We start from the raw sequence: 12,027 nt of genomic DNA, 5'->3' as shown, positions 1-12,027 counted from the left end.
AACTAAGCAACTATAAGCCTCAAACTACAATGAGGTTTGCTAGCTAAGCGACTATAAGCCCTAATAACATAAAAGTGTTTGGGTTTGCTATTTAAGCAGCTATAAGCCCCAATAACATATAAAAAAATAATCATATAAGCATATAATACTATCCTATTTTCCTTACCGAATACCGGGAAGTGAGAACAAGGACGTGATTTTGAAACACTCCTAAAAACAATTTATGAGAAAGGTGAGTACTTTTAAAAGAAGGAGGTGATAAGATAAATGAACTAAACCACCGAGAAGATACTTACCGACAAAAACCCTCAAGTTCAAGGAACTTAGATGCCTAACCAAGAATGGAAAATATTGAGTTAGGATTTGAGTAGAGAAGAACTATAAAAACTAATGAAATATACAGAAATGAACTACGAATAGGAATACCTTTGAATGCACTATAACCGAACTACACCTTTATAGAAAATCACACTATTAATCTTACTTCCCATGTGTTTAATAAGCTTAACATGATAAAGCTTATAACCCCAACCCAAGTGTTTAGCACTCTAAAGTAAACCTAGCTACTTTAAGGCTCTGAACTCAGCTTGAAGAATGAAAGAAATGGATGGGTACTAGGTCCTATTTATAGAGTTCAAGAATGAAAAGATCTTCTTTTAGCTTGAATAAAAATAATGACTTTTTAATTGAAAAATATTTGAACAATCGTTAAGTAGAGGCTGAAGACTCGGTCAAAAAGATTCTGAGCTTATCAAGAGGTTATGGAATAAAATGAGCTCGGTTTCAAAATTATTCAAAAATAATGCCCTAGAGCCGATATATCGCCCATGCTAGGCAATATATCGCATGGGCTTATGTTCCCGAGGCTCGTCGAAGTGTTCGTGCGAAGTTTCGTGTTTTTCGTATTCCCCGAGTGGCGATATATCGCCCCCTAGAGCTGCGATATATCGGCATACGCTGAAATATTATACACGTAATTGCACTTTTTCAGCCTAATTTGAATTGAGTAAACAGCTTTGACTGAGTCCTATAACGATTTCAAAGCTGCTGGCAGACTCAGGGATTTTCAAATATTACTCTAAATAAACTATTCCTAAAAAATACTTAATTTCTTAATAAACATGCACATGAAAAGTGTCATTATCTTATTGGGTCTATCTAAACCTTATAGTATAATAAATATAATCTTTATAATCAGCTATATTAATCAAACCTTATATTATAATTAATATTTTTAAACTATATGTTAAACTTATAAAATCTACAAGTGTTGCTACGAGTGTCCAACTAAGTCCCGGCTTGAACCAAAATCCACAGTAATAAACATACTATAACTACTACTAGCTATTATTATTACTACTTCTATCTAACTTGCTAAGTAAAGTTCTTGGACTCTACAGCGGGTGAGTAAAAATCTATTTGAGGGTGTCGCCCTGGTGGCCTGCATTCAGCATGCTTAATGTTGATCCTAACCCTTGTCACTCCCGGTCCTTGCCAATCCCGTCCTTTGCCGCTCCCGGCCCTTCCCGATCCTAGCCTTTGCTGCTCCCTACCCTTGCTGATCCTGGCCTTTTTCGCTCCCAACCCTTGTCGATCCCTTCACAAACACAGGTATGACGTAATAAATACAAACCATACACACAATAATAAGCACAATTAAGCTTTACAGGCACAGATAATTTTCTTACCTTGTGTCCCGAGCTAACAACCCAAAGCGATCCCGAGCACCCTAAGCTCGAGCCTGACCTGGAAAACCTGGCCACAGCAAAATGATATATATCCATCACGATCTAAATCAGTAAAAGTCTTTGGAACAACATACTAGCCTTTGGGACCTCGAATTCTACTAAACCAGGTAGTAAGATCCTTCCCGAGCCTTAAGATTTGAGTTCCCGAGCTTATAATCGTATTTTGATCATTTCCCCTAATTTGAGCCATGGTCCGACCCCTAGGGCCGCGACCCGCTGCAAGTCAGAGAACTCTAGCTCTCTTGTCTTGGGACACAGGTCGTAGCGCACTTCAGCCTGCGCCGCAGTGCCTGGGCAAAAATTCAGAAGCTCCCAGCCTCTACGCATACATGGGCCGCGTCGCCTGAAGAACAGGGCTGCGACTCAAGCCCAAAACCTATAATTTCCTACATTTTTTCTTGAGCCTACCTTACTAAAATATACCCTAAACAATAATCAAACTCAGAATTACATCTCAGCCTTATAACCACACATTATAACCATCCAAATACAATAAAAAAAACAAAGCTAAACCCTCAACCCAACATAGCACCCCTATCCTTAAGTTCAATGCTGAAGAACACACAAGGCCAACCAGAAAATTTACGAAAATAGAGGATAGATCTTACCTCAGCTGTGTAGTCCTGACCCCAGGCTGCTCCTAATCTAGTTCTAGTCCCAACCTTCAACCACAGCCTCAAGAACTCAGAGAGTTCCCAACCTTCCTTCAATTCTCCAAAGTTCCTCCAAGAGTGAGAGAGAGAGCCCCCAAACGTGAAAGAGAGAGTGAGAGTGTGTGCCTTATCCTTTTTTTGTTCTGATTGTTCTCAAGGCTTCTAGCCTCAATCAAGGTCAGCCAAACACTAGCAAAAGACCAAAAGGCCCCTAGGTCCAAAACTTACCTTCTAATGCCCCCAAGGACAATACCGTCATTTGCCACAATTTTTCCCGTTAAACCTCAAATAACTCTATAAATCCTTGACGTACCTAATAATTCACCAAATAATTACTTGTTACCCAGTAAACCCCCAAACACACGCCAAGTTCCCAAAATACTCCTAGGCTCATCCGAGCCAGGTATTTAACCCTGTTGTGACTATTCCACTAATCCCCTCCCTAGGTTCTTCTAGGACCACACATCTCAAATATATCCCCATAACACTGGGGTCTAACTCACAATACATACATAATTACATTTATGTCCTTAACTGGCAAACATAACAAAGATGCCCAAATTTACAGAAATGAGCCCACATACATGTTTAATATACATAAACATGCATATCTAGGCACATTACCATACAAATCACTTGTATCACACAATCACACATATAACTCATAATCACACATATAATTCCAATTAGTTCCTCCAGGCACAGTAATCAAGGTAATTAGCCTTAATAACAAATTCAGGACGTTATAATTTTTGTAAATTTTATTTTTGAAATTTAGATTTGAAAATTCTGTTAACAAAGAAAAGAAAGAACCCAAGTGTTGCACCTAGAAGGCACACAGCCTAAGCTTCTAGCCAGGCGTGCAAGCCCCGCAGCTCCCCTCTAGCCTTTATTAATCATGCATCTTTTGGAACACATGATTATTTAGGATTTTCCTAATTGTTTATATGAATTGTTTGGAGGAATCAATTGCATGCAAACTACTAAGTATTAAATTAGTTACAACTTGGTAACTCACACCATAATAAATGAAATAGTTATTATAGGCCTTTAAGATAACCAACTTTATTTAAAAAGTGTTTTAGTAAAGTTAGATGAATGTAATGAGAAATTATCTAGATCACATTAATTGTAGAAACATGCTCTTTTATAATTAAATGTATTTTGTAATTAATTACATTCATAGGGCTATTAATAAACTAGTAATTAATTTAGAATTAATTGATTAATTAATAAAACACATTATTTCTGAAATAGTAAGTGAGAGAAGGTGAACATCTCAATGTGATATATGGTCTCCATTATTAGTATAACATTGTGCGATATGAATAGGGCCTCGAGGTGGCTTTGTTTCTGTCCCCATAAGGAAGGTTTCTAAACATATTAATACCAAGGTTGGCTTCTTCCGGATATAGGAATGAGTGATGTATTTTAGGCTTGACCAACCCTAAGGCGGCACTCTATAAGTTAAGTCATGAATTCTGAAATAATGAGTTACACTTACAAAGATGCAATTAAGTTTTTGAAGTGGATAATTGCATCTTGACCAAACCAGCGGTACTTTATTTTTAAAAGAGAAAATAAAGAGTTATTTTGAGTTTTAAATTATAAAGATAAGATTGTCTTATAAACTATCTGAATTTAACATGATCGACCCTAAGGTGACAGTTTATTTGTTGGGTAGTTTTATCGTGGAATAGAAAATGTTAGTTTATGTGTATAGATTGTTGCTTTCATGCATCATATTTACTTTCCGAATTATTGATATTTTTCAAATAGTAATATTATTGTATTTTATTTCTTGTAGTAATGTCGAACAATCACAATCCAATAACTGCTTTACTTTCCCTTGAAAATCTTAATGGTGATAAATTTATAAGATGAAAATCGAATCTGAATGTGATGTTAATATGTGAGAACCATAAATTTTCCATGGCCAATGAATGTTCTGAAGAGCTCATTGCCAATGCCTTGAAGAATATTCAGCGCAAATATGATGCCTGGATTCAATCCAACAATAAGGCTAATTGTTACATGCTTGTGAGCATGAATCATGTTCTAAGAACAAAGCATGAACCCATGGAAACTACTTTTGGGATAATGGAGTCTCTGCAGGCCATGTTTGGGCAATAATCTGATCAAAGTAAACATGGGGCTACTAGAGCCTACACGACTACTAAGATGAAGAGAGATGTTTCTGTGTGTGAACATGTCTTGAGCATGATTAATGTGATGCATGAAGCATAAATATGTGGGGTCTTCATTGATGAGCGTACACAAGTAAGCATAATACTTGAATTACTCACTTCTGCTTTCTCTGCGTTCACGACCAACTATATTTTGAATAAGTTGGAATTCAACATGACCCAGCTATTGAATGAACTAGAGACATTTGAGTCTCTTAACAAAACCATAACCAAAGAGATTGAGGCAAATGTGGCAGAGTAGACAGCTTCAACCTCTAAGGATAAAACCAAGAAGAGGAAGAAGAACAATGACAACGAAAAAAGTAAGGAAAAGAAGGCACCAAAATCCAAGGAGAAGAAGACTGACAAAAACTCAAAGAAGAAAGAACCAAAAGGAAAATGTTTCCACTGTGGAGTTGAAGGTCACTGGAAGAGAAATTGTAAAAAGTATCTCGCTGAACTGAAAAAGAATGGTAAATTTGATTTGCATGTACTTGAAGCTTGTGTAGTGGAAGACGATATGTCATCCTGGGTTTTAGATTTAGGAGCCACTAACCATGTTTTTTCTTCTATGCATATACTTGAGTGGTCAAGGGAACTGGCAGATAGCGAGGTGACAATGTGAGTTGGAAGTGCAGCGCTCGTTTTAGCTTGAGCAAATGGAACAATCTATTTAAATTTTGGGAACAATTATCTTGTTTTGAACAATGTTTGTTTTATTCCTGGAATTTCTTGAAACTTAGCCTCTTTATCTATGGCATGAACAATTTTTTTATATTTCTTTTAATAATAATGCGATTGTTATTTCAAAGAATGGTTTCAAAATTTGTCCAACGGAACATACAAACAGACTGTATATGTAATGCCCTAATTTATTATAAACATAAACATTGCTTTTTATTGAATGAAAAATAAAATAAGTAAATGGATCCATGGTTTTACAAAAATAAAATAATTGTTTTTAATATACTAAAATGAGCAACATTTAATTAAACTTTAAAAGAAACATGCTTTAATAAAAAATAATAAAAGGCTCGCTTGATCTTCCTCGACTATATGGTCCCTGCGAGTACATCACGAAGCTCCTAGGATCAACTCGTCACCGACCTTTCTATCTTTAATTACCTGAAGCATCTACATCATAATGGGTAAGCTTCGAAGCCCAGTAAGGAAAATACAAACAAGAGTCAGTCATGTAATCATATAATTAAACATGTCATAAATTTCACAGGCATCATAACAAAACTTATTTATACTAACCATACCACATCGTAAAACCCTAGGTCATATTATATCCTAAGTCATAATCATAAATCATAATCTAAATCATAGTTCATAGTCATAAGTCATAGGTCTTAAGTCATAATCATAACTATAGGTCATAGGTCATAATAACAAGTCAGATATAATAAAAAGATAAGTGCTTATACAAGGGTGGCAATTAAGCCCCGGACATAAGTCTGCCATACACCGGATATCAACTTAGGTCCGTCATAAAGTTTTGGCAACTGAGCCTACCGGACATAAGTCTGTCATGCATCATTGGACACCTTTGGTCCAAATACACTTACCCCTTTATTGTAACTGAAATGTTAGGTCATACAAAACATAAACTAGGACATAAACTAAACTAACAAATTTTCCTCACTGAATTCGGGATATTGAAGACAAATGCGGGATCAGAAATTCCTAAAACCAAACATAAAGAAACCATAAGTCCTCTAGAGAAAACAAGATGAAGAGAAGATCTAAACCATCAGAATAAAGACTTACCAAAAACCTTAAGTTTCAAAGAAATCGAGCACTTAACCAAAAATCATTATAACGAGTTAGGTTTTAAAATAAAGGAAAGATATGGAAATGGACTAAACCCGAAGATTAAGAGTACCTTAGATAGCTTAGAGATTTGATCTATACCACCAAAACTAAAATTGTTATGCCCTACTACCTAGAGACCATTACACTGTGTATTTTAAATAGTGCTAAACTTGCGAAATGAGTCATTTGGCCATAATCGTGTAACTAAATGTAATTAATGGTTTAGGGTTAAAAAATTTGGTCAAAGATACAAAAGTTTCACTAAAATGTTTATTGTATACATGGTATCCCAAAATACATTTGAAAGGTTAATTACAATAAAAGATTTACAACCTCCCGACCTAAGCGGGAAAATAGGGTTTAACCCTAGTTCCTCTTAAAACCCTCGGTCGTGGTGGTCGAGCAGTCGCATATGTACACATCGTCGCCTAAGCTCTCCAACTTAAGGATGGTCCAGCTTTCTTTTACCTTCACCTGCACCACATAGCACCCGTGAGTTGAGGCTCAGCAAGAAAACTTAAACATGCTCATAAACAGTTAATAATGTGTCACCAAATCATAATAAGCATGCCTAGCAGTAAAAACCCTATTCATGCATGCAAGAAATTACAAATAAATGATTGTGGGATTATTCTGGGGCTTGCAGCCCTAATAAGAACCATGGGGTTAACCTGGGGTCCTTTGCCCTTAATACATGACTGTGGAGTCATCCTGGGCTCCCTTTCCCTATTAGATGACCATGGAGTCAACCTGGGGTCCTTTACCCTGAGTAGATGACCATGGAGTCAACCTGGGGTCTTGTGCTCTAAATAGATGACCATGGAGTCAACTTGGGGTCCTGTGCCCTGAATAGATGACTGTGAAGTCATTCTGGGGACCTGGGCCCTAAGCCATGTAACCATCAAGTCACCTAAGCCTTTGAGCCCTAACTCTGAGTAACTAACCATAGACTAGCCAAGCGCTTTAGTTTTCTTCGAACAAAGGGTCAGACGAGCATATAATGCTCTGTTGATTAGATCTAATCATATCGACCAGCGCTCGATGCTCTATTACCGCTCTTGGCTAATAAGTCAGTGCTTTACGACCAGTGCTCAGTGCAATTGCCATCCTTGACTAATAAGTCAGTGCTTCCTCAATGAGGTAATGCAAACAAGCACGTATCATAGGTCAAATATCAAGATATAAGGCACTCAACATGCTTAATCAACAATCACAAGCACAATCATAATCTTGCACATTTACAGAGACTCAAGCTCTAATCAATTCCTTATTAAACATTCATGCCATGCCATAATCATTTGTATCACATGCATCACATATTGGGTGCAATTTTCTTACCTTTGGTCCAAGCACAGGTTACCAATATACGACCCTCGAACACGATCCTGATTCTGAACTCCTAGCGATAACCTAGTCACAACCATAATATAGAATCCCATAAAAAACGAGTAAATAAAGACATTCGGACCGAGTCCTAGCTACCGGGACGTCAAATCCTACTAAACTGGGTAGTAGGATCGATCCCAAGCCCTTAGGTTTAAGTTCCCACATTTAAACAAAACTTTGGCCAAAACTTCCTTTAAGCGCCGCGGCCCCCCAGCCCTGAGCTGCGGCCCGCCTTCAGACAGAGGTCAAACCCCTTCTTTGCCTGAGCCTCACGCCGCGGTGCGCCTACCCTGCGTTGTGACCCTAAATTCCCAAACAGCAGGCCTCCTTCTTCATCAAGCCTAGGTCGCGGCGCCCAATAACAGGGTCGTGGTCCAACCAGGAACCCAGCCAAAAACCTTTGTTTTCTTCATTAAAAATCTTCCAAAAACCTATCTAAATCCCAAAATCAAAGTTCCCAAACATCCCAATGGCCCAAAAGCATTAAATCCCAAGCCTTAAACAACCCAAAAACTCATCAAGACATAAGATCCAATTAAAGCTTAAACGCTCAAAAACTTAAAATTGAAAACTTGGATTGCCTCTGATTGAATCGTTTCAATTAAATCTTCTAGCTAATAAGCTTCTAATCTTCCCTAGAATCGTTATTACTCTAATGTTGCTTGAATCCGAGTCCTAAAACTTGAGTTTCCTTCGAAAATGCTAATGGTGTCAAAAATAGAACAGAAGAGAGAGAATGTATTGAACGTTCCTTTTATGTTTCTGGCATGTTACTTCGAGCTTAAGTAACCTCAAGCCAATCCTAATGCTCGGGGTCCCAAAAACGCCCCTGGGGTAAAATAGTCAAAATTCCCATAATTCCCTCCCGATCTCACTAGCTCCCAATATATCATCAAATAATCATTCCCCTGCCCAATATCTCGATAATGTGCTAAATACCCAATATACCCCTTGACTTACTCCTAGTCAAGTATGGGCCCCGTTGTGACTTTCCCATTAGCTTACTCCCTAGGATTGTCACGTGCCGAGTAACCCAAATATATCCACATAGTAATATATTCCCACACATATATCACATATATGACAAATATACCCATAACATGCCAAATTACGAAAATCGCCCAATTAATAATAAATAAGCCCACATGCATATTTAATACACCAAAACATGCATATCAAGTCATATTATAATATAACTCACATAATTACATAATGATACACATATATATCACATAATCACATAATTCAATAATTTGCCATCCTAGCCCCCTAATCAAGGCCCTAAGCCTTATTAGGAAATTTTGGACGTTACAAAACTCACACAAAATCTTACTTCCCAAGTGTTTAGAAAAGCTTTAAATTTGAAATTTTAACCCCAAAACCATAGTGTTTCTCTCTAGAACGAAATAGCAGCTTGAAAGCTCTGAAAAATGTTCGAAAGATGATGAAAATGGCTGAGTGGAAGGTGATATTAATAGAGTTCAAGGAGTGAAACTAACTCCTATTAAAATGAATAAATAAATGATTAAAAATAATATTTTCCGCTCAACAGATGCCCTGAACCCGGTCAAAAACATTCAGGAACAAGTCCAAGTTGTTAAGGGCTGTTTCTAGCTTCAGATTCCATGGAATTTAAAAAATGGCCACTGGAGCCAATATATCTCCCCCTATAGGCGATATATCACCTGCACCATATTCCCGAGGATCTGTGGTTTCGTTCATGCAAAGTCGACATTTTTTCCATAAAAGCATAGGCGATATATCGACCCCTATAGCTGCAATATATCAGCTTAAACTTATATACTAAACCACGTTTTTGCACATTTTAAGCACACTTAAAGTTTGTTTAAACCATATCGACTGATTAGTACGAGATCCTAACATCTAAGGGAAAGTTCTAGACTTCCTAGACTTATCCATGATTATTCTTATTCAATTAAAACCTTAAATCTATAATAAACATACATGTGACAAATGTCACATTCTTAATTATTCTATCTAACCATAGGTTATAATAAATAATATTTATAGGAACATCTACATTAATCAAACCTTATGATAAAATTAATATTTCTAAACCATAGGCTAAACTATATAAAATCCAAAACTAGTTTTATGAGTTTCAACTAAATCCCAACATTGAACTAATATCCACTAAAATTAAATACTACAGCGTAAGATAATACTATCTAACTAAGTAAAATTTCAAGGCGTTACAGTATATGCTCAAACCTAATGAACGAACACTAAATAACTTGGAATTATTTAAAGTAGTTAAACTGCAAGGAAACAAAAGACAAAAAGTTTCAAATGGGGATGACACATATATTTGGCATCTTAGACATGGTCATATAGGACTAAATAGAATAAACCGCTTAACAAAAGATGGACTTGTGGGAGAACTAAGAGTTTGAACACTTTCGGTTTGTGAATCTTGTCTAGAAGGAAAAATGATCGAATGTCCTTTCTCAATAAAATGCAATAGAGCTAAAGAATCTTTAGAGCTTGTACACAGCGATGTCTGTGGTCCAACCAATGTACAAGCAACATTTGGGTATGAGTATTGTTCACTTTCATTGCACGTTACTCAAGATGTGCTCGTACTTATCTAATGCTTATGAAATCTGAAACCTTTGGTAAGTTTCAAGAATTCAAAGTTGAGGCTGAGAAGCAAGTAGGTAAGACTCTTAAAACACTTCGATTAGATTGAGGTGGTGAATATTTGGGTTTAGAATTTAAAGATTTCATGCTGGAGCATGGTATTCTATCCCAACTCACAACACTTGGAACACCACAACAAAATGGTGTTTCAGAAAGAAGACACAGGACATTGTTGGACATGGTCAGGTCTATTTTAAGCTACTCTTCACTTATCCCTCTCTCATTATGGGGATATGCACTTCGAACAACGACTTACAATTTGAATGTGGTCCCATTTAAAGACCATAAGAAAAATTCCACTAGAACTGTGGAATGGAAACAAACCTAGTTTGCACCATTTCCACATTTGGGGCTGTTCTGCTCATGTTCTTAGGCCTAAATCAAGGAAACTTTATTCGAGGTTTGAAGTGTGCATATTTGTGGGCTATGCTCCAAAAACAAGAGCCAGTTATTTCTATAGTATCAATGACCAAAATGTATTTGTTTCTACAAATGCGACATTCCTTGAAAATGATTATCTGAATAACTATAAACCTTGGAGCAAAGTAGTATTGGAGGAACTCACAACTGATAAGATTCCATCACCTACATCCTCATCATTAAATGATAACGACTAACCGAGGAGACCACTATTCCTGGAAAGGAAACCCCAGTGGAACGTCGTCGTGGGAGAGGATTGTGAGACAACATGTTTCGTACGAACATGGGGCACATGTCCTTGTTTCTGATACAGGAAAGGGCAATCCATAAACCTTCTAAGAGGGTATGGATGATCCTAAAAAGGAGAAATGATAAATGAACCAAAAGTGGAATCCATGTATTCCAATTTTGTCTGGGAACTTGTAATCCCACTTGTAGATGTCAAGCCCATTGGGTGCAAATGGATATTCAAGAAGAAAATAGGTGTAGATAGGAAAGTGGAGGCTTTCAAAGTAAGGCTAGTAGCCAAAGGTTACACTCAGAGAGAATGTGTTGATTATGAAGAAACATTTTCTCCTGTGGCCATGCTGAAATCCCTTCGCATTCTTTTATCCATAGCTGCCACGTAGGATTATGAGATATGGAAGATGGACGTCAAGAGAACCTTCTTTAATGGCTTTCTTGTTGATGGTATCTATATGGTACAACCAGAAGGGTTCATCAAAAATGGGGAAGATCAAAAGGTGTGTAAGTTGCTAAAATCCATGTATGGATTAAAGCGAGCAAGTAGATATTGGAATATCACATTTGATGAAACAATGAAAACATATGGCTTCGAACCTAATGTCGATGAAGCATGTGTATATAAATATATTAAAAGAAAAAGGGTGATTTTCTTATTTTTGTATATGGATGATATTCTCCTCATTGGCAATGATGTAGATACACTGTCAAACGTAAAGAAGTTGTTTACTAAAAAGTTTCAAATGAAAGATTTGGAAGAGGAGAGCTATGTTATGGAAATCCAAATCCTATGGGATAGGAAGAACAAGCTCTTGGCACTTTGTCAAACTAATTATATAGATAAGGAGCTTGAAAGGTTCTTTATGGAGAATTCAAAGAAGGATTAGTTACTGACCATACATGGAATTACTC

This window comes from Humulus lupulus, chromosome 1 (genome assembly GCF_963169125.1).
Source record: "Humulus lupulus chromosome 1, drHumLupu1.1, whole genome shotgun sequence".
NCBI classification, from domain to species: Eukaryota; Viridiplantae; Streptophyta; class Magnoliopsida; order Rosales; family Cannabaceae; genus Humulus; species Humulus lupulus.
The sequence above is the reverse complement of the archived record's forward strand: the minus strand, read 5'-3'. Positions refer to the sequence as shown.